The sequence below is a fragment of the Triticum urartu genome, chromosome 5A, assembly GCF_056163025.1.
Source record: "Triticum urartu cultivar PI428250 chromosome 5A, HENAU_Tu73, whole genome shotgun sequence".
Taxonomy (NCBI): domain Eukaryota; kingdom Viridiplantae; phylum Streptophyta; class Magnoliopsida; order Poales; family Poaceae; genus Triticum; species Triticum urartu.
The window spans coordinates 388,507,156-388,531,552 of NC_141877.1; the positions used below are offsets into that span (position 1 = coordinate 388,507,156).

Here is a 24,397-nt window from a genome sequence, read left to right on the forward strand (position 1 = left end):
GTTAAACAAGTCTGCCTTAAGAAGGCTAGCACAAACTGGGATACAGATCGAAAGAGGCGCAGGCCTCCTGCCTGGGATCCTCCTAAACTACTCTTGGTCGTCGTCAGCGGCCTAGACGTAGTAGTAGGCACCTCCGGTGTAGTAGAAGTCGTCGTCGACGGTGGCGTCTGGCTCCTGGGCTCCAACATCTGGTTGCGACAACCAGAGAGAAAGGAAAGGGGGGAAAGGGGGAGAAAAGCAACCGTGAGTACTCATCCAAAGTACTCGCAAGCAAGGAGCTACACTACATATGCATGGGTATATGTGTAAAGGGCCATATCGGTGGACTGAACTGCAGAATGCCAGAATAAGAGGGGGATAGCTAACCCTGTCGAAGACTACGCTTCTAGCCACCTCCATCTTGCAGCATGTAGAAGAGAGCAGATGGTATGTTCACCAAGTAGCATCGCATAGCATAAATCCTACCTGGCGATCCCCTCCTTGTCGCCCTGTTAGAGAGCGATCATCGGGTTATATCTAGCACTTGGAAGAGTGTGTTTTATTAAGTATCCAGTTCTAGTTGTCATAAGGTCAAGGTACAACTCCGGGTCATCCTTTACCGAGGGACGCGGCTATTCGAATAGATAAACTTCCCTGCAGGGGTGCACCACATAACCCAACACGCTCGATCCCATTTGGCCGGACACACTTTCCTGGGTCATGCCCGGCCTCGGAAGATCAACACGTCGCAGCCCCACCTAGGCACAACAGAGATGTCAGCACGCCGGTCTAAATCCTATGGCGCAGGGGTCTGGGCACATCGCCCATTGCACACCTGCACGTTGCGAACGTGGCCGGAAGTAGACCTAGCAACCTCCATTACAAAGGAAGTCACGTTACGCGGTCCAATCTGGCGCGCGCCGCTCAATCGCTGACGTCACGAAGGCTTCGGCTGATACCATGACGTCGAGTGCCCATAACTGTTCCTACGTAGTTGGTTAGTGCGTATAGGCCAGTGGCCAGACTCAGATCAAATACCAAGATCTCGTTAAGCATGTTATTTTGAAGTAACTGCGAACGCCGACCAGGGCCAAACCCACCTCTCTCCTAGGTGGTCTCAACCTGCCCTGTCGCTCCGACACCAAGATCCACACAGAGGGCCGTCGGGACAGGTCCTTTCAGCACCCAATCCGTGAATCACTCGCGGGTACTCCTCGAGCCGACCCGACTTAAGTCACCACATGTATCATGTATAAAGTATATAGTATATACCCATGATCACCTCCCGAGTGATCACGACCCGATAGTATAGCACAGCAGACGACAAGAAGGTAGGGCCACTGATGGAATACTAGCATCCTATACTAAGCATGTAGGGTTGCAGGTAAAGGTAACAACAGTAGTGGCAAAGACAGGCTATGCAGTAGAATAGGATTAACGGAAAGCAGTAGCATGCTACAGTACTCTAATGCAAGCAGTATAGAGAAGAATAGGCGATATCTGGTGATCAAGGGGGGCGCTTGCCTGGTTGCTCTGGCAAGGAGGGTTCATCAACAGCGTAGTCGGACGGGGCACCAGCAGCGGTGTCGGTCTCGGAGTCTAGCGAGAGAAGAGGGGGGAGAAACAATAAATATAATGCAAACAAATGCATGACGATTCATGACATGACAAAGCGTGATGCTAGGTGTGCCTAATCGCGGTAGTAGGTGATACCGGCGAAGGGGGGAAACATCCGGGAAAGTATTCCCGGTGTTTCGCGTTTTTGGACAGATGAACCGGAGGGGGAAAGTTGTGAGTTCGATATGTTAGGAATGTGTGGCGGACGAACGGGCTGCATATCCAGATTTGTCTCGTCATTCTGAGCAACTTTCATGTAGAATAGTGTTTATATTAATTCTAAAAGATTTAAATCATTTTTAGGATTTATTTAATTAATTTAATTCAACGTTATCCAGAATAGTGTTTGCTGACATTAGCATGACGTCAGCAGTCAACAGAGGTGTTGACTGGTCAAACTGACGTGTGGGTCCCATTCGTCATTGACTAGGCTAACTAATCATGATTAATTAGTTTAATTAGTTGTTTAGTTTAATTAATCAAAATTAATTAAGTTAATTAATTCTTTAATTAACTAATTAAGTTATTATTCATTTATTTTATTATTATTTTTAATTTCCTTTTTTAAACGTTCTAGGCGTGGGCCCCGTTTGTCATAGGCCAGAGGGCCTATCGGGCGTGGCCCGAACGGGCGTGCGGGCACTAGCGGGCGCCCGAGCGCTAACGGCCGCTGGAGGGGGGCGCAGCTAGGCTAGCCCCCGACGCTGGCCGGGGCAAAGGTGAGCGCCGTGGGGGAGCAGGGGGGCGTGCGGCGTGGGGGCTCCGGCGGCCTGTGGCCGATCGGAGCAGGGGGTGCAGTGGAGGCGCGGAGGTGGCCGTTGGGAGCGATGCGGCGCGGCGGGGAGCTCCAGTGAGCAGCGGCCGGCCGGAGAAGGGGGTGGACGCGCGGTGCGGTCCTGGCTGCAGCGCGCGGGAGCACGCAGCGGCACAGCGGCGAACGAGGGCAGCGGCGGAATCGGCCGGCGGCAGTGGCACAAGCGGGGCGACGGACGAGGCGCGGCGTACGAGAAAGGAGCGGCAGGGGCATGGAGCGCCGCGGTCGGGAGCAGCGGCAACGCAGTTGCCGCGGGCTCAGCAGGCAGGGTGCGGCTGCCGGCGAGGCAAGGCAGGGCGACGGCGCGACGTATCTACTTTATGAACCTTCAAAGGGGCCATCTTTATGATACGTCTCCGACGTATCTACTTTTCCAAACACTTTTGCCCTTGTTTTGGACTCTAACTTGCATGATTTGAATGGAACTAACCCGGACTGATGCTGTTTTCAGCAGAATTGCCATGATGTTGTTTTATGTGCAGAAAACAAAAGTTCTCGGAATGACCTGAAACTCCACGGAACATCTTATAAAAATAATAATAAATCCTCGCCAAAGATGAAGACCAGGGGGCCCACACCCTGTCCACGAGGGTGGCCCCCCAGGGCGCGCCCCCTACCTCGTGGACCACCTGGAGACCTTCCGACGCCAACTCCAACTCTATATATTTGCTTTCGGGGAGAAAAAAACGAGGAGAAGAAATCATTGCGTTTTACGATACGGAGCCGCTGCCAAGCCCTAAAACCTCTCGGGAGGGTTGATCTGGAGTCCGTTCGGGGCTCCGGAGAGGGGGATTCGTCGCCGTCGTCATCTCTACCATCCTCCATCACCAATTTCATGATGCTCACCGCCGTGCGTGACTAATTCCATCGTAGGCTTGCTGGACGGTGATGGGTTGGATGAGTTCTATCATGTAATCGAGTTAGTTTTGTTAGGGTTTGATCCCTAGTATCCATTATGCTCTGAGATTGATGTTGCTATGACTTTGCTATGCTTAATGCTTGTCACTAGGGCCCGAGTGCCATGATTTCAGATCTGAACCTATTATGTTTTCATGAATATATGTGAGTTCTTGATCCTATCTTGCAAGTCTATAGTCACCTACTATGTGTTATGATCCGGCAACCCCGAAGTGACAATAATCGGGACCACTCCCGGTGATGACCATAGTTTGAGGAGCTCATGTATTCACTATGTGCTAATGCTTTGTTTCGGTTCTCTATTAAAAGGAGGCCTTAATATCCCTTAGTTTCCATTAGGACCCCGCTGCCACGGGAGGGTAGGACAAAAGATGTCATACAAGTTCTTTTCCATAAGCACGTATGACTATATTCGGAATACATGCCAACATTACATTGATGAATTGGAGCTAGTTCTGTGTCACCCTATGTTATGACTGTTACATGATGAACCGCATCCGGCATAATTATCCATTACCAATCCGATGCCTACGAGCTTTCCATATACTGATTTACGCTTATTTACTTCCCGTTGTTACTATTACAATCACTACAAAATACCAAAAATATTACTTTTGCTTCCTTTACTTTTGTTACCGTTACCACCACTATCATATTACTTCGCTACTAAACACTTTGCTGCAGATACTAAGTTTCCAGGTGTGGTTGAATTGACAACTCAGTTGCTAATACTTGAGAATATTCTTTGGCTCCCCTTGTGTCGAATCAATAAATTTGGGTTGAATACTCTACCCTCGAAAGCTGTTGCGATCCCTTATACTTGTGGGTTATCAAGACCAATTTCTGGCGCCGTTGCCGGGGAGCATAGCTCTATTCTTTGAGTCACTTGGGATTTATATCTGCTGGACACCGTGAAGAACTGGAAAGAAGAGAAAACAAAAATTAATCCCTCAACTACGAGGGGAGGTAAGGAACTGCCATCTAGCTTTGCACTTGATTCTCCTTCTGTTATGAGTAAGTTTGCGACACCTAAACCTGCTTCAGCTATTCGTTCTGATATGTCGCATGTTATTGATGATGCCACTTCTGCTATGCATGATACTTATGATGAAACTACTTCTATCCCTGATACTACTGTGCTCCTTAGTGAATTTCTTGATGAACAAATTGCTAGGGCTAGAGAGAAAGAAATTATTGAATCTGAATATATTGATGAAACTGATGATGAAGATAGGCCTATTATTCCTGAGGGTTAAGTTTTTGATATGGAATCTTCTGCCGCTATTTTAGCCTGCAGAGATAGAAACGAGCTTAAGAGGCTATTAATTAAATGGAACAAAGAATCTCTTAAAGATAAAATGAAACCTGACCCTGCTTTTGCTACTTCGCCTATTTGTGTTCTCGATAAGGATTATGAATTCTCTGTTGATCCTGATATAATTACTTTGGTTGAATCTGATCCTTTCCATGGTTATGAATATGAAACTGTTGTGGCACATCTTACTAAATTAAATGATATAGCCACCCTGTTCACAAATGATGAGAGATATCGCTACTTTTATATACTTAAAATATTTCCGTTCTCATTAAAGGGTGATGCTAAGATATGGTTAAAGTCGCTTGATCCTGGTTGTGTGCATAGTCCCTAGGATATGATGTATTACTTCTCTGCTAAATATTTCCCTGCTCATAAGAAACAAGCTACTTTAAAGGAAATATACAACTTTGTGCAAATTAAAGAAGAGAGTCTCCCACAAGCTTGGGGGAGGCTTCTCAAGTTACTTAATGCTTTGCCTGATCATCCTCTTAAGAAAAATGAAATACTTGATATCTTTTATAATGGACTAATCGATGCTTCCAGATATTACCTGGATAGTTGTGCTGGTTCTCTTTTCAGGGAAAGAACACCGGATGAAGCTGAAATTCTATTGAATAATATGTTGACAAATGAAAATAATTGGGCACCTCCTGAGCCAGCTTCTGCTCCAATTACTGAGCCTATTCCTAAACCAACTCCGAAGAAGAGAGGTGTTCTATTTCTCAGTCCCGAAGATATGCAACAGACAAAGAAATCTATGAAAGAAAAAGGTATTAAAGCTGAAGATGTTAAGAATTTACCTCCTATTGAAGAAATACACGGTCTTAATTTTCCGCCTGTTGAAGAAACATATGATCTTAATCCTTTATTTATTGAAGAACCTCCTGATCCTGATAACCCGACACAGGTAGTAAAGGTAAATTCTCTCTATAGATTATATGAAGGTGATATTCCTCACTATAAGTCTGCTAGACAATGCTTTGATGAGTTTGATAACTTTATTGTCAAACAAGAAAATTTTAATGCTTATTTTGGTAGACAATTGAAATATGATTCCTGTTGGGTTTCGTAGTAATTTCAAAAAAATTCCTACACTCACGCAAGATCATGGTGATGCATAGCAACGAGAGGGGAGAGTATGATCTACGTACCCTTGTAGATCGACAACGGAAGCGTTTGGTTGATGTAGTCGTACGTCTTCACGGCCCGACCGATCAAGCATCGAAACTACGGCACCTCCAAGTTCTAGCACACGTTCAGCTCGATGACGATCCCCGGACTCCGATCCAGCAAAGTGTCGGGGAAGAGTTCCGTCAGCACGACGGCGTGGTGACGATCTTGATGTACTACTGCAGCAGGGCTTCGCCTAAGCACCGCTACAATATTATCGAGGACTATGGTGGAAGGGGGCACCGCACACGGCTAAGAATATGATCACGTGGATCAACTTGTGTTTCTCTGGGGTGCCCCTGCCTCCGTATATAAAGGCTCAAGGGGGGGTGCGGCCGGCTTAGGAGAGGCGCGCCAGGAGGAGTCCTACTCCCTCGGGGAGTAGGATTCCCCCCCCCAATCCTAGTTGGAATAGGATTCGCGGAGGGGGGAAAAGAGAGAGGGGGCCGGCCCCCTCTCCTTGTCCTATTCGGACCAAGGGAGGGGAGGGGCGCGCGGCCCATCTTGGGCTGCCCCTTCTCTTTTCCACTAAGGCCCACTTAGGCCCATATAGCTCCCGGGGGGTTCCGGTAACCTCCCGATACTCCGGTAAAATCCCGATTTCACCCGGAACACTTCCGATATCCAAACATAGGCTTCCAATATATCAATCTTTATGTCTCGACCATTTCGAGACTCCTCGTCATGTCCGTGATCACATCCGGGACTCCGAACAACCTTCGGTACATCAAAATGTATAAACTCATAATATAACTGTCATCGTAACCTTAAGCGTGCGGACCCTACGGGTTCGAGAACAATGTAGACATGACCGAGACACGTCTCCGGTCAATAACCAATAACGAAACCTGGATGCTCATATTGGCTCCTACATATTCTACGAAGATCTTTTATCGGTCAGACCGCATAACAACATACGTTGTTCCCTTTGTCATCGGTATGTTACTTGCCCGAGATTCGATCGTCGATATCCCATACCTAGTTCAATCTCGTTACCGGCAAGTCTCTTTACTCGTTCTGTAATACATCATCCCACAACTAACTCATTAGTTGCAATGCTTGCAAGGCTTAAGTGATGTGCATTACCGAGAGGGCCCAGAGATACCTCTCCGACAATCGGAGTGACAAATCCTAATCTCGAAATACGCCAACCCAACATGTACCTTTGGAGACACCTGTAGAGCTCCTTTATAATCACCCAGTTATGTTGTGACGTTTGGTAGCACACAAAGTGTTCCTCTGGCAAACGGGAGTTGCATAATCTCATAGTCATAGGAACATGTATAAGTCATGAAGAAAGCAATAGCAACATACTAAACGATCGGGTGCTAAGCTAATGGAATGGGTCATGTCAATCAGATCATTCAACTAATGATGTGATCCTGTTAATCAAATGACAACTCTTTGTCCATGGTTAGGAAACATAACCATCTTTGATTAACAAGCTAGTCTAGTAGAGGCATACTAGTGACACTCTGTTTGTCTATGTATTCACACATGTATTATGTTTCCGGTTAATACAATTCTAGCATGAATAATAAACTTTTATCATGATATTAGGAAATAAATAATAACTTTATTATTGCCTCTAGGGCATATTTCCTTCAATTCCAATATGATTAAACACTTGGGTGATTATATGGCTAATATTAGAGGTGAACTTAAACTTGTTAGCAAACATGCTTCTATGGTTACCACTCAAGTAGAACAAGTACTTAAGGCTCAAAAAGAATTGCTCGATGAAATGAATAGTAAGAAAAATGATTATGCTATTAGAGTGGCTACTAGAACTGGTAGGATGACTCAGGAACCTTTGTATCCTGAAGGCCACCCTAAAAGAATTGAGCAAGTTTCTCAGAGAAATAATATTGATGCACCTAGTTCTTCTAAAAGGAAGAAAAGGAAAAAGATAGGACTTTGCAAACTTCTAGTGAACCTATTGCTGAACCACCTGATAATTCAAATAATATCTCTATGTCTGATGCTGAAACACAATCTGGTAATGAACATGAACCTAGTGAAAATGTTAATGATGATGTTCATGATGATGCTCAACCTAGTAATGATAATGATGTAGAAATTGAACCTGCTATTGATCTTGATAACCCACAATCAAAGAATCAACGTTATGATAAGAGAGACTTTGTTGCTAGGAAACATGGTAAAGAAAGAGAACCTTGGGTTCAGAAACCCATGCCTTTTCCTCCCAAACCATCCAAGAAAAAAGATGATGAGGATTTTGAGCGCTTTGATGATTAGACCTATCTTTTTGCGTATGTGATTAACTGATATGCTCAAAATGAATCCTTATGCTAAGTACATGAAAGATATTGTTACAAATAAAAGAAAGATACCAGAAGCTGAAATTTCCACCATGCTTGCTAACTACACTTTTAACGGTGGAATACCAAAGAAACTTGGAGATCCAGGAGTACCTACTATACCATGCTCCATTAAAAGAAACTATGTTAACACTGCTTTATGTGATGTTGGAGCCGGTGTTAGTGTTATGCCTCTTTCTCTATATCGTAGACTTGATTTGAATAAGTTGACACCTACTGAAATATCTTTGCAAATGGCTGATAAATCAACTGCTATACCTGTCGGTATTTGTGAGGATGTGCATGTTGTGGTTGCAAACGTTACTATTTTAACGGACTTTGTTATTCTTGATATTCCCGAGGACGATAGTATGTCTATTATTCTTGGAAGACCTTTTCTGAATACTGCAGGGGCTGTTATTGATTGCACTAAAGGCAATGTCACTTTTCATGTTAATGGTAATGAGCATACGGTACACTTTCTGAGGAAAGAACCTCAAGTTCATAGTATCATCTCTATTGGAAAAATTCCATCAATTATATTTGGAGGTTTTGAATTTCCTCTTCCTACTGTCAAGAAGAAATATGATATTCTTATTATTGGGGATGTGCATATCCCCGTTGAGGTAACATAGTGTTATTCGAAATTTCTCTGGTTCCATGTTAATCGGGATGAGTTTGTTAACAAGACCTCATCAACCTTGTTAGTGGATTCCTTTTCATGAGCATGAGATGGATGAATCTAGAAGGCACAACCTTCTGCACTTATACTTTCTGTAATTTAGTTGAAATAAAGTAAAAATAGTATTTTTCTGTCTATTTTCTGACTTATCCGTGCAATATAAAAATATCCCAAAAATAAAAGTCCTCAGAATGCCATGCCAATTTAATATGATTTTTTTAGGAATATTTGAGGATTTTTGGTGCAAAAGTCACCGCGGGGGGAGCTGCCACCTGGCCACGAGGGTGGAGGGCGCGCCCTACCCCCTGGGCGCGCCCCCCTGCCTTGTGGGCCCATGGTGGCCCTCCTCCACTTATTCCTGCACCCATCCTCTTCTTCTTCCTCACACAAACACGAATATCCAACACAAGCACGAGTTCTAGCTCACTTTGCTGTGATTTTCGATCTCCTTGCTCAAAGCACCTCTCGCAAAACTACTTGGGGAGATTGTTCCTTGGTATGTGACTCCTCCATTGGTCCAATTAGTTTTTGTTCTAGTGCTTTATTCTTTGCAAATTTGTGCTGCATAGGTGACCATGTTCTTGAGCTTGCATGTCAAATTTATATGGTTCCAAGTTGTCCTAATGCTTGATATAGGCTCTAGGCACTTGTAGGAGTGGTTGCTATCAATTTTGTTGACCTTTGTTCACTTTTGTTTGAAGTTACTAAAAATTTCAAAATATTTCAGAAAATAATGACGAGACTTTTGAGGGGCTCATCGAGCCGAAGCTCGAAGGAGAAACAAAATGAAGAAGTACAGAGGCCCAAATATAATTTGCCTCATACCGCGGAGGTCCGGCCGTGTGAATGGTCTTCCGATAATTTCTTGAGACAGGTCGGGATTTATCAGGATTTCTATTCATTGTTTGAGAATTGTGGCCTCACCAACTTCCTCCACGACCAACGTCATCAGTATCTCTTACTCACCAATACTTTTGTGCAAAACTTCTACTTTTTTCCAAAGGAATCACCTCCTTCAGTAGAGTTTCATTTATATGACGTTGTTAAAAAGATGCCATTAGCTGAATTTTGCAAAGTTTGCAACATACCCCCTGAGGGTACCTTAGAGGAACCACACCATAAATATGTGGAAGCGTTTATTAACACCATCACTGTGGGAGAAACCAGGAAGGTTTCTGATGCAAGAATCACTAGCATACATTTTCCTGTTTTACGCTACTTTGCCATATTTGCTAGTCGTTGCTTGATTGGTCGTGGAAACTGTGGAAACCTTAGTGTTCCTGATATTATTATTTTGTTCCATGATTTATACCGCGATAACACTGTTAGTATGGGCGGAATTATTGTTAGACAGTTAAGTATGAACCGTACTAACGGTCCCATCTTTGGAGGCATTTATGCTTCACGCCTCGCTGCACATTTTAACATAGCTATTAGGCTTCATGAGAAAGAAGAAAAATTGATGCCTAGTGCTTATCTAGACTATAAGAGTATGCTAGCGAATGATTTTATTGTTAAGGGCGGGGAAGGAGAGCTCAAATACAAATTATTCTTTCATAAACATCACCCTGAAACTATTACCTTGCCTGCTCCTTCCTTATTTAATTTTGTAGGACCTTATCTCGTTACGTGAGCTGACGCCCAAGCTTACCGGAATCCTGCACCAGCCCCGGAACCGGAACCACAAGAGGAGCCTCCACGATAGTCTGTTTATTCTTGGGATCCAGAGATGGCTGCCAGCAAATGGCAGTCAGAGTCTTCTTCATCACAGTACGATCCCAACTATTCTTCGTCGCAGCACGACCCCAGCTACACTTACGGGTATCCGCCAGGCTATCCCTGGCAATAAACCAACTTAGGCCAAAAGCCTAAGCTTGGGGGAGTACGTATTTCTCACTGACATTACATTTATGTTCACACACACTCATTGCTAGATGTCGGTGCTCATACTCTTTCACTGTAATATCCATGCTAGTTTATTTTCTTTTTCCTGCTTTCTTCTTGTGTGCTTGTTAAACCTTAAGAAAAAAACAAAAAAATTAGTAGTAGTTTACTCTTCTTGCTGTAGTAGTTATAATTAAAAAAGAAAACCCAAAAATATTTCCCGTTCTTCTTTTGCTTGTTAGGAGCTTTCCCGTGTAAATAGATTTCATTTCTTTTCTTTTCTTTGGGGTCAGTAGGAGAAGACAATGATTAAATTGTTGAAGTGGCTCTTATATGCATTGTTGTTGATTTAACCTAGAGCCCATATTGCCTTGTCTTCTCCTGTTTATTGAATGCTCGCGGATTCCATATTAGTCCAATGCACATACACTCTTATTATTATTCACATCGTTCGATCGTGCAAGAGAAAGGCGATTATGATGATATATGATGAACTAACTGGGATGAGAAAAGTTGGTATGAACTCGACCTCTCTTGTTTTTGTAAATATGATGAGTTCATTGTTCTTGATTCAGCTTATTATGAATAAACATGTTTGCAATGACAATTAGAGATCATAGTTGCTTGTGCCATGCTTGATTAGCTATGAGTTATAATGGTTTACCTTGCGTGCCAACATGCTATTAAGATGGTTATGATGTGGTATAATGGGGTGGTATCCTCCTTTGAATGATTTAAGTGACTTGACTTGGCACATGTTCACGCATGTAGTTGAAACAAATCAACATAGCCTTCACGATATTTATGTTGATGGTGGATTATATCCTACTCATGCTTGCATCCAATGTTTATTAATTTTAATGCATGTACATGGCTGTTGTCGCTCTCTAGTTGGTCGCTTTCCAGTATTTTGCTAGCCTTCACCTGTACTAAGCGGGAATACTGCTAGTGCATCCAATCCCTTAAACCCCAAAGTTATTCGACATGAGTCCACTATACCTTCCTATATACGGTATCTACCTGCCGTTCCAAGTAAATTTGTATGTGCCAAACTCTAAACCTTCAAATAAACATTATGTTTTGTATGCTCGAATAGCTCATGTATCAACTAGTGATGCCCTTATCTTCCATGTTAGGTGGGTTATTCTCAAGAGGAGTGGACTCCGCTCCTCATTCATGAGAAAATGGCTGGTCACTGGGATGCCCAGTCCCATGCTTTATGCAAACTAAATCAAAATTAATTGTAAACAAAACTCCCCCTGGGACCTGTTGCTAGTTGGAGACACTCGTTGTTTCGAGCAAGTCATAGATTGATGCTTGTTGGTGGAGGGGGAGTATAAACTTTACCATTCTGTTTGGGAACCGCCTATAATGTGTGTGACATGGAAGATATCGCCATCTCTTAGTTGTTATGTTGACAATGAAAGTATACCGCTCAAAATATTATTTATCTCTATTTCAAAACCGAGCTCTGGCACCTCTACAAATCCCTGCTTCCCTCTGCGAAGGGCCTATCTATTTACTTTTATGTTGAGTCATCACCCTCTTATTAAAGAGCACTAGCTGGAGAGCACAGCTATCATTTGCACTCATTACTGTTAATCTATATTGGATGTGACTATGATTGGATCTCTTTTACCATGAATTACAATGTCTAGTCAGTCCTTGATCTTTAAAGGTGCTCTGCATTTATGTTTTGCGGTCTCAGAAAGGGCTAGCGAGATACCATCTTGTTATATCATATTATGATTGCTTTGAGAAAGTGTTGTCATCCGAGATTTATTATTATGGCTCGCTAGTTGATTATGCTATTGATATGAGTAATATGAGACCTGAGAATTATTGCAAATGTGGTTAGTCATGATCTTTGCTGAAAACTTGAATGCTGGCTTGACATATTTACAACAACAAGAGCAAACAGAGTTTGTAAAAGTCTTTCTTTATCACCTTCAGTTTGTCAACTGAATTGCTTGAGGACAAGCAAAGGTTTAAGCTTGGGGGAGTTGATACGTCTCCGGCGTATCTACTTTTCCAAACACTTTTGCCCTTGTTTTGGACTCTAACTTGCATGATTTGAATGGAACTAACCCGGACTGATGTTGTTTTCAGCGGAATTGCCATGATGTTGTGTTATGTGCAGAAAACAAAAGTTCTCGGAATGACCTGAAACTCCACAAAACATCTTATAAAAAATAAAAAAATCCTCGCCAAATATGAAGACCAGGGGGCCCACACCCTGTCCACGAGGGTGGGGGCGCCCCCCCTAGGGCGCGCCCCCTACCTCGTGGGCCACCTGGAGACCTTCCGACGCCAACTCCAACTCTATATATTTGCTTTCGGGGAGAAAAAAACGAGGAGAAGAAATCATCGCGTTTTACGATATGGAGCCGCCGCCAAGCCCTAAAACCTCTCGGGAGGGTTGATCTGGAGTCCGTTCGGGGCTCCGGAGAGGGGGATTCGTCGCCGTCGTCATCATCAACCATCCTCCATCACCAATTTCATGATGCTCACCGCCGTGCGTGAGTAATTCCATCGTAGGCTTGCTGGACGGTGATGGGTTGGATGAGTTCTATCATGTAATCGAGTTAGTTTTGTTAGGGTTTGATCCCTAGTATCCATTATGCTCTGAGATTGATGTTGCTATGACTTTGCTATGCTTAATGCTTGTCACTAGGGCCCGAGTGCCATGATTTCAGATCTGAACCTATTATGTTTTCATGAATATATGTGAGTTCTTGATCCTATCTTGCAAGTCTATAGTCACCTACTATGTGTTATGATCCGGCAACCCCGAAGTGACAATAATCAGGACCACTCCCGGTGATGACCATAGTTTGAGGAGTTCATGTATTCACTATGTGCTAATGCTTTGTTTCGGTTCTCTATTAAAAGGAGGCCTTAATATCCCTTAGTTTCCATTAGGACCCCGCTGCCACGGGAGGGTAGGACAAAAGATGCCATACAAGTTCTTTTCCATAAGCACGTATGACTATATTCGGAATACATGCCTACATTACATTGATGAATTGGAGCTAGTTCTGTGTCATCCTATGTTATGACTGTTACATGATGAACCGCATCCGGCATAATTATCCATTACCGGTCCGACGCCTACGTGTTGGGGAACGTAGTAATTTCAAAAAAATTCCTACGCACACGCAAGATCATGTGATGCATAGCAACAAGACAGGAGAGTGTTGTCTACGTACCCAACGCAGACCGACTGCGGAAGCGCTGACACGACGTAGAGGAAGTAGTCGTACGTCTTCACGATCCAACCGATCAAGCACCAAAACTACGGCACCTCCGAGTTCGAGCACACGTTCAGCTCGATGACGATCCCCAGACTCCGATCCAGCAAAGTGTCGGGGAAGAGTTCCGTCAGCACGACGGCGTGGTGACGATCTTGATGAACTACAGCAGCAGGGCTTCGCCTAAACTCCGCTACAGTATTATCGAGGAATATGGTGGCAGGGGGCACCGCACACGGCTAAGGAATAGATCACGTGGATCAACTTGTGTGTCTAGAGGTGTCCCCTGCCTCCGTATATAAAGGAGCCAAGGGGGAGGGCTGGCCGGCCAAGGAGGAGGGCGCAGGAGAGTCCTACTCCCTCTGGGAGTAGGATTCCCCCCCCCCCCAATCCTAGTCCAACTAGGATTCCTCGGAGGGGGAAAAGAGGAGGAGGGGGCCGAGTCCTAATAGGAATAGGGGAAGGGGGAGGCGCGCAGCCCATCTAGGGCAGCCCCTTCTCTTTTCCACTAAGGCCCACTATGGCCCATATAGCTCCCGGGGGGTTCCGGTAACCCTCCCGGTATTCCGGTAAAATCCCGATGTCACCCGAAACACTTCCGATATCCAAACATAGGCTTCCAATATATCAATCTTTACGTCTCGACCATTTCGAGACTCCTCGTCATGTCCATGATCACATCCGGGACTCCGAACAACCTTCGGTACATCAAAATGTATAAACTCATAATATAACTGTCATCGTAACCTTAAGCGTGCGGACCCTACGGGTTCGAGAACAATGTAGACATGACCGAGACACGTCTCCGGTCAATAACCAATAGCGGGACCTGGATGCCCATATTGGCTCCTACATATTCTACGAAGATCTTTATCGGTCAGACCGCATAACAACATACGTTGTTCCCTTTGTCACCGGTATGTTACTTGCCCGAGATTCGATCGTCGGTATCCAATACCTAGTTCAATCTCGTTACTGGCAAGTCTCTTTACTCGTTCCGTAATACATCATCTCGCAACTAACTCATTAGTTGCAATGCTTGCAAGGCTTATGTGATGTGCATTACCGAGAGGGCCCAGAGATACCTCTCCGACAATCGGAGTGACAAAACCTAATCTCGAAATACGCCAACCCAACATGTACCATTGGAGACACCTGTAGTACTCCTTTATAATCACCCAGTTACGTTGTGACGTTTGGTAGTACCCAAAGTGTTCCTCCGGTAAACGGGAGTTGCATAATCTCATAGTTATGGGAACATGTATAAGTCATGAAGAAAGCAATAGCAACATACTAAACGATCGGGTGGTAAGCTAATGGAATGGGTCATGTCAATCAGATCATTCAACTAATGATGTGATCCCGTTAATCAAATAACAACTCTTTGTCCATGGTTAGGAAACATAACCATCTTTGATTAACGAGCTAGTCAAGTAGAGGCATACTAGTGACATTCTGTTTGTCTATGTATTCACACATGTATTATGTTTCCGGTTAATACAATTCTAGCATGAATAATAAACATTTATCATGATATAAGGAAATAAATAATAACTTTATTATTGCCTCTAGGGCATATTTCCTTCACTACGAGCTTTCCATATACTGGTTTACGCTTATTTACTTTCCCGTTGTTACTCTTACAATCACTACAAAATACCAAAAATATTACTTTTGCTTCCTTTACTTTTGTTACCGTTACCACCACTATCATATTACTTTGCTACTAAACACTTTGCTGCAGATACTAAGTTTCCAGGTGTGGCTGAATTGACAACTCAGTTGCTAATACTTGAGAATATTCTTTGGCTCCCCTTGTGTCAAATCAATAAATTTGGGTTGAATACTCTACCCTCGAAAGCTGTTGCGATCCCCTATACTTGTGGGTTATCACTTTAGACTAGCTTGATAGCTATTGTTATAAGAGAACTCAGCATACGGGAGAGATTCCTCCCATTTCTTGCCGAAGGAAATAACACAAGCTCGAAGCATGTCTTCAAGAACTTGGTTGACACGCTCAACTTGCCCTTGCGATTGAGGATGAAATGCAGTACTGAATGATATATGAGTTCTCATAACTTCTTGGAAACTTGCCCAGAATCTTGAAGTGAATAAGCTGCCACGGTCTGAGCTGATAACCAATGGAATAACATGGAGTGAAACAACCCTGGACATATAGAGAGTTGCCAGCTTACTAGCACTGATCGTTTCTTTGACTGCCAGAAAATGTGCAACTTTAGAAAGTCGGTCAATGACGACAAGAATAGCATCATTACCTTTCTGCGATTTGGGAAATCTAGTGACGAAGTCCATTTCAACATGGTCCCATTTCCATTCAGGAATAGAGATAGGTTGCAGAGTTCCAGCAGGCCTTTGGTGTTCTGCTTTGATACGACGGCAAACGTCACACTCAGCAACATAACGAGCAATGTCTTACTTCATATTAGACCACCATAATCTTTGACGAATGTCTTGGTACATCTTTGTACTACCAGGATGAATAGACAAAGGCATATCATGAGCTTCTTTCATAACCTCCTGTGTCATATCCAGGTTTTTCTCTGCACATGGCACCACTAGGTGGCCCTTGAAGTACAAAGTGCCATCATCAGCAATAGTGAAGAATGAGGGATTTCCTTCTACGAGGTAGCGCTTAATCTTGTGGGCTTCAGAGTCATATCCCTGTTCTCTTGATGGAGTCCAAGAGATCTGGTTCGACAGCCAGGGTATTGAGGGAACCCTGGGAAACAACACAGAGGTTCATCTTGCGAAACTCCTTAGGAGGGGGAGCGAGTGCACCCGGAGGAACAATATGGAGGTTCAGCTTTCTGAATTCTTCAACAAGTGAGGGCTGAACTTTGCGAACCTGGAGGTGGTTGCAGTAAGACTTGCGGCTCAAGGCATTAGCCATCACATTAGCCTTGCCTGGTGTATAGGAAATACCCAAGTCAAAGTCTGCGACAATCTCCATCCATCTCTGCTGACGGAGGTTCAGGTCTGGCTGAGTAAACAGATACTTCAGACTTTGGTGGTCGATGAAGATCTCGCAACGATTACCGAGAAGGTAATGTCGCCACTGTTTTAGCGCATGAATGACAGCAACAAGCTCAAGGTCGTGAACTAGGTAGTTCTCTTCGTGAGGGCACAATTGCCGAGAGGCATAAGCAATCACTTTGCGGTCTTGCATTAGGACACAGCCTAACCCTTGACGGGAAGCGTCGCAGTAAATGACGAAGTCCTTCTTATTATCAGGTGGAGCAAGCACTGGAGCAGAAGTCAACTTGTCTTTGAGTGCCTGGAAACTTTCCTGACATTTGTCTGTCCATTGGAACTTGACGCCCTTATGCAACAGGTTAGTCAGAGGCCTGGCGATCTTGGAGAAGTTCTCGACGAATCAACGGCAATAGCTGGCGAGTCCGAGAAAACTTCTGACTTGCTTAACGTTCTTGGGAGGAGTCCAATCAAGAATAGCCTGGACTCATTCAGGGTTGACGGCAATACCATCCTTAGAGATGACATGCCCAAGATAGGTTACTTCTGGTGGCCAGAATTCACATTTGGAGAACTTGGCACATAGCTGATGCTCTCATAGCTTTTCTAGCATAAGGCAAAGATGTTCAGCATGCTCTTCTTCGTTCTTGGAAAATACCAGGATATCATCCAGATAAACCACGACAAACTTGTCGAGGCAATCCATGAATATATAGTTCATCAGACGAGAGAAGGTGGCTGGAGCATTGGTTAAGCCGAATGACATGACAGTGTACTCGTATGAATCATATCGAGTCACGAAGGCAGTCTTTGGGATATCCTCTTCACAAACATGGATCTGGTGGTAACCCAACCTCAAGTCGAGTTTGGAGAACACTGATGAACCAGCCAGTTGATCATATAGATCATTGATCCGAGGAAGAGGGTATTCGTTCTGAATGGTAGCTTGGTTAATAGGGCGGTATTCTTGGACCAATCGGTTTGTCCCATCCTTCTTCTTGACAAATAGAGAAGGTGCTCCCCAAGGAGAGCAACTTGGGCAAATGAAACCACTGCGAAGAGATTTGTCGATTTCCTCCTTAAGCTCAAGGAGTTCATGCGGCGGCATCTTGTAGGGCCGCTTGGCTATAGGAGTGGTGCCTGGTTTCAAGTCGATGATGAATTCGACAGCCCTAGTAGGGGGAATCCCTGGAAGTTCTTCAGGAAAGACGTCGAGGAATTCACGCACGACGGGAATGTTTTCAATACCCTCGAGTGGTGCAGCATTCAATGCATTCAATGCATAGAGCCTTGCCTCGGCATTTTGCACCAGATGAGCTTGGTAAGTAACTCTTTCATCTGAAGGGTGTAGCAGATGGACGGTCTTAGTAGCGCAAACGATTGAAGCAGTATGCACTTTTAACCAATTCATTCCCAGAATGAGATCAATGCTACAGGACTTCAGTACGATGGGAGAGACAAGAAATTCCAGTCCTTCGATTTCAACGGGGACGTCGTTGCAAATCATGGAGGTTCGACATTGGCCCGCAGGGGTGTGTACTAATAGTGAAGCATTCATATCTTCGCTTTTAATGCCATGCATGAATGCAAAATCTCCTGACATGAATGAATGTGATGCACCTGTATCAAATAAAACGGATGTTGGTACTGAATTTACGAGAAGTGTACCCATCATAGTAGCAGGCTGGTCTTGAGCTTCATTGAGATCAACGTGGTTGGCATGAACACGTCCATAAGACTTGGCATTGTTGTTGCGGGGCTGGTTGTTTCCACGGCCAGCTGCTGGAAGGGCCAGTTGATTCTGGTTCTGATTCTGATAGCAGTTCCTGGCAAGGTGACCTGGTTGACCACACTTGTAGCACAGACCATTATTGGGAGTGGGAACAGGAGCTCCGGGTGGTGGATCTGGAAGTCTTGGCTGCCTAGATGGGGGGAGGCAGACGAGGTGCAGCGTAGGTCTGCCTTGGGGCAGGTGCATTTGGATGGTACATGCTGTTCGGGATCCAGATCTTACGCTTCTGCGAGGGCGGGCCCGAAGATGAGCCCGTATCACGGTTGCACCTGAGAGAGCTCTGGTGTTCCTGCAGACCAGTTTCAACATTGATAGCTTTGTTCACCAAGGTGGCGAAATCAGTAAAGTCATGCACTAGCAGTGCGAGCTTGATGTCAGCTTGAAGGTCGTCATGAAACTTCTCCTGTCTACGAACATCAGTTGCAATGTCCTCTTCAGCATAGCGGGACAAGTCCAGAAACTCCCGCTGATAAGCTTCCACAGTTTTGTCGCCTTGGGTGAGGTTGCGGAACTCACGCTTCTTCCGGTTGGAAGTCTGGCCAGGTGATGACTCCCTGAGGAATGAAGCGGGCACGGAAAGCAACTTGGAAGTCTGGCCAGGTGATGATTGTTCCAGCTGGCAGAGTACGCCTGTGGTTGTCCCACCATTGAGTTGCGGGTCCCTTCAGGAAGAAGGAAAGCAAAGGTGACATAGCTGGCAGGGGCTACATCAGCAGACTCCATCTCATAGGAGATGTCACGGAGCTAGTCATCAGCATCCAGAGGCTGAGTTGAGCTACGGTACACAGTTGGGTTGAGGCGCATGAAATCCTGCAGAGTCACTTGGGCTGGCTACTGGTTCATATTGGGCGAGGGAACTGAGCCATCATATTTTCCATGAATTGGCGGTTCAGTTCGAACTGTTGGATCATACCAGCCATGTACTCAGGCGGTGGTGGGGCGTTGCCACCACTACCACGACAACCTGGTCTAACCATCCTGCTAATATATAACAGGGGTAGTTCAGCATTGAGAAATTTGCAAGGACAAGAATCATTCATGATGAAACATGCATAATGAAAGGAGCACGATAGATACTACATAGTAGTCGGCATAACTTACAAAAGGGATCATGCATAGAGTTCGGTACACAGAGTTCAGTACATAGACTAAAGACATCATAGGCGGCACGCAGGCTCGCAACGAAGGCACCTAATACTAATAAGCAAGACTACATCAGTCCCAAGAGGAACTGTGGAGGTAGGTGTAGCCTGAAAGCTGGTAGTGTCGCATCGGGAACTCCATGTCAGCAACCTGGGGTCCGCGGATACTCTAGTGCAGAACCCGACGCTCAAGTGGCAGAAGAGGACCAAGTGTGGGAGACTAGCCTCCCACATCTGGCCAGCCGACACCCTGGGGCATCACGGTCCTGGCTGGGTAGACCGCAGAACGCGGCAGACCATCAGATCGGACAAGGGGGTGCAACAGCGTCAGAGCACGGTAAAGGTGCTGACGGGTGGTGTACAACTCGTGGCGAAGAGCTCGGTTAGCTTGATCCAGCCCATCATCATGCAGAACCAAGTTCTGATTGTAGAAGGGCTCTCAGGTGACAGTGGAGTAGGCAGCAATGTAGTATCCCTCCACTCCAACATCGGATGCGATAGCAATGTGCCTGAAAAGGGAGGTGTCCAACTCCCGATACTCTCCAACAAGACGTGTCAGAGCAGCATAAGCAGCATCGTGAACTGCCATATCGATGGTCACTCCAACACCATGAGCGGTGTGCAGCACAGTAGTGGAGTCATACTCCCGAGAATAGAGATGGACGATGGCACGATACTGCTCCTAGTTAAAGTCCTGGTACTCCTCGTAGACGGTGTACTCAGGGTGCCAGCGATAACCCAGATAGGTCATCATCTCAGCTAGCACAGCGGGTGATCTCGAGGCACCAATGGCCGTCGTGTGGCGCACGACCTGCCTTGTGGGTTCCATCTGGAAAAAAAGATGTTTCAAAGGAGTCAAATGACAGTGTGGGAATTGTTCAAAATACTATTCTAAGGAATAACTATGGCTTATCCAACTTTGGGATGAATGTGGTCACGGGATCCTAGTGTTAGAGTTAGTAAATTCGTTTAACCCGAGTAGAAGATAGTTCAGAGTCCCAGAGTAAAGGTTGAGGTGTAAAAGATCCTAGTACCACCCAATGGCGACGTGGGCCCGTAAGACACACAGCCATGTTAGTAAAAAGTTTTGCAATGTCTAGACTCGACTTCGGCCAAGGAGTGTGGAAGGGGGATTCCTATAGGCAGTCAGCTCTGATACCAACTTGTGACGCCCCCGATTCAATCATACACTAATCATGCACGCAAACGTGTACGATCAAGATCAAGGACTCACGGGAAGATATCACAACACAACTCTAAAACATAAATAAGTCATACAAGCATCATAATACAAGCCAGGGGCCTCGAGGGCTCGAATACAAGTGCTCGATCATAGACGAGTCAGCGGAAGCAACAATATCTGAGTACAGACATAAGTTAAACAAGTCTGCCTTAAGAAGGCTAGCACAAACTGGGATACAGATCGAAAGAGGCGCAGGCCTCCTGCCTGGGATCCTCCTAAACTACTCCCGGTCGTCGTCAGCAGCCTGAACATAGTAGTAGGCACCTCCGGTGTAGTAGGAGTCATCGTCGATGGTGGCGTCTGGCTCCTGGGCTCTGGCATCTGGTTGCGACAACCAGAGAGAAAGGAAAGGGGGAAAGGGGGGAGAAAAGCAACCGTAAGTACTCATCCAAAGTACTCGCAAGCAAGGAGCTACACTACATATGCATGGGTATATGTGTAAAGGGCCATATCGGTGGACTGAACTGCAGAATGCCAGAATAAGAGGGGGATAGCTAACCCTGTCGAAGACTACGCTTCTGGCCACCTCCATCTTGCGGCATGTAGAAGAGAGTAGATGGTAAGTTCACCAAGTAGCATCGCATAGCATAAATCCTACCCGGCGATCCCCTCCTCGTCGCCCTGTTAGAGAGCGATCACCGGGTTATATCTGGCACTTGGAAGGGTGTGTTTTATTAAGTATCCAATTCTAGTTGTCATAAGGTCAAGGTACAACTCCGGGTCGTCCTTTTACCGAGGGACACGGCTATTCGAATAGATAAACTTCCCTGCAGGTGTGCACCACATAACCCAACACGCTCGATCCCATTTGGCCGGACACACTTTCCTGGGTCATGCCCGGCCTCGGAAGATCAACATGTCGCAGCCCCACCTAGGCACAACAGAGAGGTCAGCACGCCGGTCTAAATCCTATGGCGCAAGGGTCTGGGCCCATCGCCCATTGCACACCTGCACGTTGCGAACGCGGCCGTAAGCAGACCTAGCAACCTCCATTACAGAGGAAGTCACATTACGCGGTCCAATCTGGCGCGCGCCGCTCAGTCGTTGATGTCACGAAGGCTTCGGCTGATACCATGACGTCGAGTGCCCATAACTGTTCCCGCGTACTTGGTTAGTGCGTATAGGCCAGTGGCCAGACTCAGATCAAATATAGAGAACTCGTTAAGCGTGTTATTTTGAAGTAACCGCGAACGCCGACTAGGGCCAGGCCCACCTCTGTCCTAGGTGGTCTCAACCTGCCCTGTCGCTCCGACACCAAGATCCACACAGAGGGCCATTGGGACAAAGGTCCTTTCAGCCCCCAATCCGTGAATCACTCACGGGTACTCCTCGAGCTGACCCGACTTTAGTCACCACATGTATCATGTATAAAGTATATAGTATATACCCATGATCACCTCCCGAGTGATCACGGCCCGATAGTATAGCACAGCAGACGGACAAGAAGGTAGGGCCACTGATGGAATACTAGCATCTTATATTAAGCATGTAGGATTGCAGGTAAAGGTAACAACAGTAGTGGCAAAGACAGGCTATGCAGCAGAATAGGATTGACGGAAAGCAGTAACATGATACAGTCCTCTAATGCAAGCAGTATAGAGAAGAATAGGCGATATTTTGTGATCAAGGGGGGTGCTTGCCTGGTTGCTCTGGCAAGAAGGAGGGGTCGTCAACAGCGTAGTCAGACGGGGCACCAGCAGCAGCGTCGGTCTCGGAGTCTAGCGAGAGAAGAGGGGGAAGAAACAATAAATATAATGCAAACAAATGTATGACGATGCATGACATGACAAAGCGTGATGCTAGGTGCCCAATAGCGGTAGTAGGTGATACCGGCGAAGGGGGGAAACATCCGGGAAAGTATTCCCGGTGTTTCGCGTTTTCGGACAGATGAACCGGAGGGGAAAAGTTGCGAGTTCAATATGTTAGGGATGTGTGGCGGATGAACGGGCTGCGTATCCGGATTCGTCTCGTCAATCTGAACAACTTTCATGTAGAAAGTATTTTCATCTGAGCTATGGTTTATTTTATATTAATTTTAAAAGATTTAAATCATTTTTAGGATTTATTTAATTAATCTAGTTCAACATTATCCAGAATAGTTTTTGCTGACGTCAGCAGTCAACAAAGGTGTTGACTGGTCAAACTGACATGTGGGTCCCGTTCGTCATTGACTAGACTAACTATCATGATTAATTAGTTTAATTAATCAAAATTAATTAAGTTAATTAATTCTTAAGTTATTATTCATTTATTTTTTTATTATTATTTTTAAATTTCCTTTTTTTTAACGTTCTGGGCGTGGGCCCTGTTTGTCATAGGCCAGAGGGCCTATCGGGCGTGGCCCGAACGGGCGTGCGGGCACTAGCGGGCGCCTGGGCGCTAACGGGCGCTGGAGGCGGGCGCGGCTAGGCTGGCCCCCGGCGCTGGCCGGGGCAAAGGTGAGCGCCGTGGGGGAGCAGGGGGGCGTGCGGCGTGGGGGCTCCGGCGGCCTGTGGCCGGTCGGGGCAGGGGGGTGCAGTGAAGGCGCGGAGGTGGCCGGTGGGAGCGATGCGGCGCGGCGGGGAGCTCCAGTGAGCAGCGGCCGGGCGAAGAAGGGGGTGGACGCGCGGCGCGTTCCTGGCTGCAGTGCGCGGGAGCACGCAGCGGCACAACGGCGAACGAGGGCAGCAGCGGAATCGGCCGGCGGCAGCGGCGCAAGCGGGGCGATGGACGAGGCACGACGTACGGGGAAGGAGCGGCAGGGGCGTGGAGTGGCATAGGCGTGGAGCCCCGCGGTCGGGAGTAGCGGCAACGCGGTTGCCGCGGGCTCAGCAGGCAGGGTGCGGCTGCCGGCGAGGCAAGGCAGGGCGACGGCGCGAGCGAGGTGTAGCGGGGAAGGCAGAGCTCGTGCAGCTTCGGGTGCGGTTGTGGCTGCGTGCGCGCGCGTGCACGTCGGCGCGAGGGAGTAGAGGCGGGCAGAGCGGCGGCATGCGGTGACCGTGCGGAGCGGAGGGAGGCGGGGCCTCACCGCGATTTGTAGGGTCGGGGGCAGCGGGGGTCAAGGTGGGAAGACGGGGACGATGCGCGTAGGGGAGGCAGTCCGGTGGAGAAGGCTCGGCGAGGTGGCCCCGGCGTCGAGCGGTGTTCCGAGCGGCGGTGGACGGCGATGGGCGTCGGGTTCGATCCCGATCCAGATCGGATCAGGAGGGGGAGAGAGCGATTGGGGAGGAGTGAAGCGGTTGGGCTAGGGTTTGGGTGTCGTGGGGGTTATGGAGAGTGGGGGTGCACTGGCCGGT

The 24,397-nt window shown here is 46.4% G+C and overlaps 1 long non-coding RNA gene across 1 annotated transcript; it reads right to left on the reverse strand.

Moving 5' to 3' along the window:
• Window positions 1-20,891: 20,891 nt before the first annotated feature.
• Window positions 20,892-24,335, reverse strand: LOC147971516 (uncharacterized). The gene is made up of 3 exons (XR_015603324.1): window positions 24,130-24,335; window positions 22,763-22,840; window positions 20,892-21,443 (listed from the first exon to the last, which is right to left on the reverse strand). It is a non-coding gene; the product is annotated as an uncharacterized LOC147971516 (long non-coding RNA).
• Window positions 24,336-24,397: the final 62 nt, after the last annotated feature.